The following is a 9,480-nucleotide window of genomic DNA, read 5'->3' as shown; positions in this document are numbered from 1 at the left end:
CACAAAGCATGTCTCAAAAAATTTTTAAAAAATAGAAATTATACCATGTATCTTCTCAGACCACAGTGGAATAAAATTAGAAATCAACTCCAACAGAAACTCTCATCTCTACACAAAGTCATGGAAACTAAACAACCTTCTGATGAATGATTATTGCGTTAAGGAGGAAATCAAGATAGAAATCAAAAGATTCTTTGAACTAAATGATAAAGGAGACACAAGTTATCAAAATCTGTGGGACACAGCTAAAGCATTCCTGAGAGGAAAATTTGTATCTATAAATGCCTACATCCAAAAGACAGAGAAGGAAGGAATCCTCCCCAACATGTTTTATAAAATCAAAATCACCCTGATACCAAAACCAGGAAAGGATGCAACAAAAAAAGAAAACTACAGACCAATATCCATTATGGATACAGATGCAAAAATTCTCAGCAAAAAACTAGCAAACCGAATTCAGGTGCTTATCAAAAAAATAAAATCCATCACAACCAAATGGGCTTTATCCCAGAGATGCAGGGATGGTTCAACATACACAAATCCATATATGTAATTAGCCACATAAATAGAAGCAAAAACAAAGACCACATGATCCTCTCAATAGACACAGAAAAAGCATCTGACAAAATTCAACACCTCTTTATGATAAGAACACTTAACAAAACAGGCACAGACAGGACTTACCTAAAAATGATACAAGCCATATATGAAAAACCATAGCCAACATCATACTGAATGGGGAAAAATTGAAAGCATTCCCACTTAGAACTGGAACCAGACAAGGTTGCTGCTTCTATTCAACATATCACCACTTCTATTCAACATAGTGCTGGAAGTCCTAGCCAAAGCAATCAGACAAGAGAAGGAAATCAAGGTCATCCAAATGGGGGCAGACAAGGTCAAACTATCACTCTTTGCTGACGATATGATCTTATATCTAGAAAATCCCAAAGATTCTGCCATGAGACTACTGAAATTGATAAACAAATTCAGCAAAGCCTCAGGTTACAAAATCATGTACAGAAATCAGTAGCATTCCTATACACCAACAACAGTCAAACTGAGAACCAAATCAAAGACTAAATACCCTTCACAATAGCAACAAAGAAAATAAAATACCTAGGAATATATTTAAGTAAGGAGAACTATAAAACACTGAGGAAGGAAATAGAAGGGGACATAAACAGATGAAAAACCATACCATGTTCATAGGTCGGCAGAATCAACATTGTTAAAATGTCTATACTATCCAAAGTGATCTACAGATTCAATGCAATCCCTATTAAAATACCAATATAATTTTTCACAGATCTAGAAAAAATAATTCTACGCTTTGTATGTAACCAGAGAAGACCTCATATAGCAAAAGTAATCTTAAGCAAAAAGAACAAATTGGGAGGCATCAATTTACCAGAGTTCAAGCTATACTACAAGGCTATAGTAACTAAAACAGCATGGTACTGGTACAAGAACAGAGACATAGACCAATGGAACAGAACTAAGAACCCAGATATAAAACCATCCTCAGCCAGATGCAGTGGCTCACGCCTGTAATCCTAGCACTCTGGGAGGCCAAGGTGGGCGGATTGTTTGAGCTCAGGAGTTCAAGACCAGCCTGAGCAAAAGCGAGACCCCATCTCTACTAAAAATAGAAAGAAATTAACTAGACAACTAAAAATATATAGAAAAAAATTAGCCGGGCACAGTGGCACATGCCTGTAGTCCCAGCTACTCAGGAGGCTGAGGCAGAAGGATTGCTTGAGCCCAGGACTTTGATGTTGCTGTGAGCTAGGCTGATGCCATGGCACTCTAGTCCAGGCAACAGAGTGAGACTCTGTCTCAAACAAAAAATAAAAATGAAAAAATAAAAAGCCATCCTCATATAGCCATCTCATCTTTGACAAAGCAGACAAAAAAATACACTGGGGAAAAGAATCCTCATTCAATAAATGGTGCTGGGAAAATTGGATAGCCACATGTAGAAGACTGAAACAGGATCCACACCTTTCACCTGTCACAAAAATCAACTCACAGTAGATAACAGACTTAAACCTAAGGCATGAAATTATAAGAATTCTAGAAGAAAATGTTGGAAAAACTCTTATAGACATTAGCCTAGGCAAAGAATTTATGAAGAAGACCCCAAAGGCAATCACAGCAAACAACAAAAATAAATAAATGGGACCTAATCAAATTAAAAAGCTTCTGCACAGCCAAGGAAACTATCATGAGAACAGACAACCTACAGAATGGGAGAAAATATTCACCTGTTATACATCTGATAAAGGGCTGACAACTAGAATCTATATAGACTCAGGAAAATCAGCAAGAAAAAAATCAAACAACCCTATCAAAAAGTGGGCAAACGACATGAACAGCAACTTTTCAAAGATAGACTAGGCCCAGCACGGTGGCTCACACCTGTAATCCTAGCACTCTGGGAGACCAAGGTGGGCAGATCGTTTGAGCTCAGGAGTTCAAGACCAGCCTGAGCAAGAGTGAGACCCTGTCTCTACTGAAAAAATAGAAAGAGATTAGCTGGACAACTTAAAATATATAGAAAAAATTAGCCAGGCATGGTGGTGCATGTCTGTAGTCCCAGCTACTTGGGAGGCTGAGGCAGAAGGATTGCTTGAGCCCAGGAGTTTGAGGTTGCTGTGAGCTAGGCTAACGCCATGGCACTCTAGACTGGGCAACAGAGTGAGACTCTATCTCAAAGAAAAAAAAAAAAAAAAAAGAAGATAGACTAATGGCCAACAAATATATGAAAAAAAATGCTCAACGTCTCTAATCATCAGGGAAGTGCAAATCAAAACCACAATGAGATATCGCTTACGTCCAGTGAGAATGGCTTTTATCAAAAAGCCCCAAAACAATAAATGTTGGCATGGATGCGGAGAGAGAGGAATACTCATACACTGCTGGTGGGACTGCAAGCTAGTATAACCTCTGTGGAAAGTAATATGTAGATACCTCAAAGAGCTACAAGTACAACTACCATTTGATCCAGCAATCCCATTACTGGGCATCTACCCAAAAGAACAAAAGACATTCCACAAAAAAGACATCTGTACTAGAATGTTTATAGCAGCACAATTAACAATTGCAAAGATGTAGAAACAAGCTAAGTGTCCATCAATCCACAAGTGGATTAATAAAATGTGGTATATGTATGCCATGGAGTTCTACTCAGCCACAAAAAACAATGGTGATATAGCACCTCTTATATTATCCTGGATAGAACTGGAACCCACTCAACTAAGTGACGTATATCACAAGAATGCAAAAACAAGCATCACATGTACTCACCATCAAATTGGTTTTAACTGATGAACACTTAAATGCACATATAGTAACAACATTCACTGGGTGTCAGACAGGTGGGAGGGCGAGAAGGGGATGGGTATATTCACACCTAATTGGTGCGGAGCGCACCATCTGGGGAAGGGTCACACTTGAAACTCTGACTCGGGTGGGGCAAAGGTAATATACATAACCTAAACATTTGTACCCCCATAATACGCTGAAATAAAAAAAATTCTTTTTAAAGAATCTTAAAAAAAAAAAAAAAAAGTGAGACCCCATTTCTACAAAAAAATAGAAAAATTAGCCAGGCATCATGGCATGTGCCTGGAGTCCCAGCTACTCAGGAGGCCGACACAGGAGCACTGCTTGAGCCCAGGAGTTTGAGATTGCTATGAGCTACGATGATGCCACTACACCCTAGCCCAGGTGACAGAGTAAGACCCTGTCTCAAAAAAAAAAAAAAAAAAAAAAGGGAATGTTAGGGAGTATATCTATATGAAAGTTTAGATTTAAAAAAACATATGCTCTTCTTTTATATGTACTGCTACCAATAATCCATGTTTAAAAATAACTATAAAGCAGAGGTAATATGTATGTTAATTAGCTCAGTTTAGCCATTGCACAATGTATACGTATTTCAAAACATCATGTCCATGATAAATCTATGTAATTTTTGTCAATTAATTTAAAAATAACATAGAAATACATAAATACATTTTTGTATATACACAGATATCTCTGGAAGATACACAAAAATAACAGTAAGAGTGATTGCCTTAGTTGGTGGGGGTTGAGGCTGAGGGTCAAAAGTAAAATAAGATTACTCCTTTAATTCACCTTTGTACTGCTTGACTTTATTATTGCATGAATATATTACCCATCTAAAAAACAAAAAACGAAACATGTTTACAGCCATACTACCCTGAACACGGCCAATCTCATCTGATCTCAGAAGCTAAGCAGGGCCAGGTTGGTATCTGGATGGGAGACTGCCTGGGAATACCAGGTGCAGCGGACTAAAAAAATAAAATAAAATTTTTAAAACTGTGTTCTTTTGTTTCTCTCTCATTCTTCCATTGTTAGTGGGTTCCGGGGTACCATGGCTACTTGACTGGGCCTGAGGGAGTCCTTCCTCTGGTGCCTGAGCAGAGAGCTCCCCGGGCAGGCGTGTGAGCGCCCAACTGCACATCCTACGAACTTGCCAGGGCAACCAGGTGTCCCCATGGCCCATGATCTCCTTAGCTCACTTAGGGTATCCCTGGCTTCCCCAGCCAAAACAATTATAAAAATTAGCACTTCCCTTTTGTGGATGGTCGCTTTTACTAAAATGGTTAGTATTATCCTCTGGTTAGAATTCTGCATTTTGTGGCTGTTTTGTTTTTTCTTTGGTTGAGTGCCTTGGAAATAATAATAGTATTAGCAGCTAATATTTATTGTGTGTTTAGTATGTGTATTAGTCTGCAAGGGCCGCCATAACAAAGTACCACAGACTGAGTGGCTGTAACAGCAGAAAACTATTTTCTCACAATTTTGGAGTCTACAAGTCCAAGATCAAGGTGTTGGCAGAACTGGTTTCTTCTGAGGCCTGTTTCTTTAGCTTTTCTATGGCCTTTAGCTTTTCTATGGCCATCGTCCCCCTAGGTTTTCCCACGGTCTTCTCTCTGTGCCTGTCTGCATCCAAATTTCCTCCTCTTATAGGGATACCAGTCCTATCTGGATTAGGGCTCACCCTAGTAACCTCATTTTACCTTAATTGCCCCTTTGAAGACTCTATCTCCAAACACAGTCACATTCTGTGGTACTTGGGGATTAAGCCTTCAACATATGAATTTGAGGGGGCCATAACAATATGTACGAGGCAGTATGCTAAGTGCTTTACAAATATCTCATTTAAATCTCACAGCTAACTACATGAAAAAAACTGAACAAGGAGAGATTAAGTAATAAGATTAAGGTAGTAGGGTGGTAGCGTCAGAAATCGAATCCAGGCAGACACTACGCTACTACATTACATACGGGCTTTCTTCATGCATTTTACTGGATCCTCAAAGGTTTCCCAAAGGAGGGAGAATGAAGTGGCTGCCATAGTGAGCAAAGAGAAAAACACCATTCCTCAAACCAGTGGGAGGTAGCAGAGCGCCCCCAGCCAGTCCTCAAGTCAGTCTTTGTGAAGCACAGTCTCCTACCATATCCTTATGCTACCACCTCTCGCAGAGGGTGGTGTGGTCAGAAGTCGGCCCCTAGGTCTACTCTCACGCCTAACCAAATCCACAGAGATGAAGTAGGAGTAGAATGAGAGGCAGATCCCCTGCTTCCTCATGGAAAGCATCAGGGACCCTTATACATGACACACTCAGTTATTCTTAGGAGCTTGAAATCCAGTGCTTTCCTGCCTAGCAGCAAGGCTGCTACAGATCTGTACTTAGGAGGAGCCAGAAAAGGCCAAGGTTTGCCCAGAGTCTCTGGCATGAAGTAAAAATACAAAAAAAACCCTGCCCAGAGCAGAGTGCATAGCTGTAAACTCAGGTCACTGAAAGCAGATATGGCAGCAAACAAGGACACCTGGAGTGTCATTAATTATAACTGCTTAGATACGTCAAGGGAGAGTGTGGCCACGTCGTTTCTCTCACCTTCAACTTTGCCACTTTTAAAAATATCTTTTCCCAAGACTCATAAAGTATAAAGGGGGGTGAAGTGGTTGTTGTCCACCTGAATCATGTTCTAAGTTAGAATCATTTAATCAGATTATCAATACAGTTGTTTGAAACAAGTTAAAAATAGGGCTGTGGTCACCAAGTGTAGGCTTTCAGCTGCTGGGCCCTGTGGGGAAGGGAGGCAGAAGCATCCCAGTTTCTGCCTGACAAGCAATTTTGAAAACTTCCTTTCCATTCTAAAACAGACATATCTATAATCATCTCAATTAGGAAATTATTATTCAAGTAAAATATTTACTAAGACATCCAGCTACTAACAGCTTCTTTGGTGGATTGCTAAGTTGAGAATTAGATCATAAACTTCTTGAGAGACGCTGAAGGGCTACAGATGTTAGATGTCATCAGATAAGGTAGATGTCATTTCCAAAACATCTGTGTGAAGTGCAAATACTATTCACATTTTAGAAACCCAATACAACCATTACATAAATTTTGGAACACTCATAATCTAAAATCTCAAAATATTCTTGACTAATTTCTGAAGGAGAGATGCCAAATTCACTTTTAAACATCAATGAAACACTGGCATAAAAACAGAAACATAGGCCAATGTAACAGAATATAGAACCCAGAAATAAATCCACATATTTACAGCCAAGTCATTTTTGACAAAGAAGATACATTGTTGAAAGGACAGTCTCTTCAAAAAATGGTGCTGGGAAAACTGGATATCCATGTGCACACAAATGAAACTAGACTCTTATCTCTCACCATATACAAAAATCAAATCAAAATGGATTAAAGACTTAAATTTAAGACCTAAAACTATGAAACTACTAGAAGAAATCATTGCAGAAATGCTGCAGGACATTGGTCTAGGCAAAGATTTTTTGGGGTAAGATCTCAAAAGTACAGGCAACAAAAGCAAAACTTGACAAATGGAATTATATCAAGCTAAAAAGCTTCTGCACAACAAAGAAAACAATCAACAAAGTGAGGAGACAGCCTATAGAATGGGAGAAAATATTTGCAAACTATCCAACAAGGAATTAATAACCAGAATATATAAAGAACTCAAACAACTCAATAGCAAAAAAAACCACAAATAATCTGATTTAAAAAATGGCAAAAGATATGAATAGACATTTCTCAAAAGAAGACACACAAAAGGCCCACAGGCATATGAAAAAATGCCAACATCACTGATCATCAGGGAAATGCAAATCAAAACCACAATGAGATCTCATCCCACACCAGCTAGAATATCTATTATCAAAAGGACAGAAAATAAAAGACACTGGCTGGGGTGTGGAGAAAAGGGAACCCTCATATGCTGTTGGTGGAAAACAGTATGGAAGTTACTCAAAAAACTAAAAATAGAACTACCATATGATGGAGCTGGGTATAGATCCAAAAGAAAGGAAATCACTATATTGAAGAGGTATCTGTACTCCCATGTTTATTGCAGCACTATTCACAATAGCCAAGATACAGAATCAACTTGTGTCCTTCAACAGATGAATCTACAAAGAAAATGTGATATATATACACAATTGAATACTACTCAGCCATAAAGAACAATGAAATTCTGTCATTTGCAGCAACATGGATGAAATTAGAGGAAATTATGTTAAGTGAAATAAGCCAGGCACAAAAAGATAAGTATTGCATGTTCTCACTCATATGTAAGAACTAAAAAAAAAAAAATTATCTCATGGTGGTAGTGAGTAGAACGATGGTTACCAGAGGCTGGGAGAGGTGTGGGTGGGGAGATGGAGAGAGGTTGGTTAATGGGTACAAAAGTATAGTTAGAAGGAATAAGTTCTAGTGTTTGATAGCACAGTAGGGTAACTATAGTTAATAACAATATATTGTATATTTCAAAATAGCCAAAAGATTTGAAATGTTCCCAACACAAAGAAATGATAAATGTTTGACGTGATAGATACCCCAATTACAATGATTTGATCATTATACATTATATGTATCAAAACATCATATATCATATAAATATGTACAACTATTAGGTATCAATTTAAAAAATCGATGAAACAACTAGACATGTGTCTTATCTTAAAACATCAGTATTTATATCAATATTTTATTCAAACAAGTTTTATTATACAAAGCCATGAAAACAGTGAGCAGTATTAAATTCAGATGTAATAAATCTATAAGATCACCACCACCACTTTAAGCCCTCAAAATCAAAATTGATAAGTGAAAATCTGTCTAGAAGGGCAACTTCCAAAAGGTCCAGGCTTGATTTTATTTTTGGAAGGACGTCAAACAGTATTGATTATCCCCTTTAATTGACTAAGCAGTAGCGAAAGTAATAGAAAACAGGAGATCTCTTCCTCTCTGGTTTTTGTTCGAGAAAATGCACAGAATTTCAAGCATCTACAAAAGCAGCATGACTTTAATCAAGCTGTAAATTAGCCTAAGAACACCGCTGTGACTAGTAGAGGTTCCAGTTTTCTGCAATGATAAAAGCAGTGGTTCTCAACCTTAGCTGCACACTACAATTACTGGGGGGTACTTTTTAAAAATATTAATACTCAGGGTCTACTCTGGACCAATTGAGCTGCTATGTAAGTAAACACAGTGGGCATCAGTAGTTTTTAAACGCTGCCAGGTGATTCTAACAGCAGCCAGGGTTAAAAACCACTGGAGCAAAGGCTTATCACTTGTTCCAAGGACAAGAATATATTCTGCAATCATGTTTTTCCCTTGGGTCCTTTTTCCTCCTGGAGCTTATGGATTATGAAGGGTACAGAAGTAAAATGTCACTTTGCCCTGCTTCAGTATAATTAAGAACTTCCTATATCACCATCAGGAAAGAAAGACTTTGCACCTTGAGATAAAACAAAAATGATAGGGTCATCTCACTGCTTCTGATCTGAAAAACAATAAAATGTTTCCCTTAAACCTGCACTCCCTTATCAATTCTATCCTTGGTTTTTGCTGTACTGTATCTGAAGATTTGTCATGATCTTTGTCAACATGATAATTATGTGAGCCAGTTGCTGTTTTCCCAACACAAACTCAGAAACCTTGGCAGTTTATTTTTTCCTTCAAATACGTGTGTATTTTATTTGGCAAGGTATTCCTTCTCTTGCTCTCTTTGCAGGTAAACTTTTCCTTTTCTAAATGCTTCTGTCTCCGAGTATGTCTTCAACAAGGATAAAGGCCCAAAGGGTACTTGGCCACGAAAGTGGATACTTCGTAGGGGCAGAGTTCTCTCTAAGTGACAGGGGAAGGGCTTCAAAATGAGAACATGCTCAGTTAGCCCATGGGTGTTTAGAGCCGTAACCCACGATCTAGTTCAAACATAAACGTGTCCTCTCGGCAGTACTGAACAAATCCCAAAGTTAGCATCAGCCTCCTTTGCTGTAGGCTAACAAAGCCTTCTTGACTATATTAGCCTCAACCACACTGTGCTGAGTAATTGTTACGGAACTCTAAATCAAAATGACTCCAAAGCCATAGGGAAAGTACTAGAAATGAGCAAACACAAACA

This window comes from Eulemur rufifrons, chromosome 15 (assembly GCF_041146395.1).
Source record: "Eulemur rufifrons isolate Redbay chromosome 15, OSU_ERuf_1, whole genome shotgun sequence".
In the NCBI taxonomy this organism is placed as follows: Eukaryota; Metazoa; Chordata; class Mammalia; order Primates; family Lemuridae; genus Eulemur; species Eulemur rufifrons.
This window is presented reverse-complemented; position numbering follows the sequence as displayed.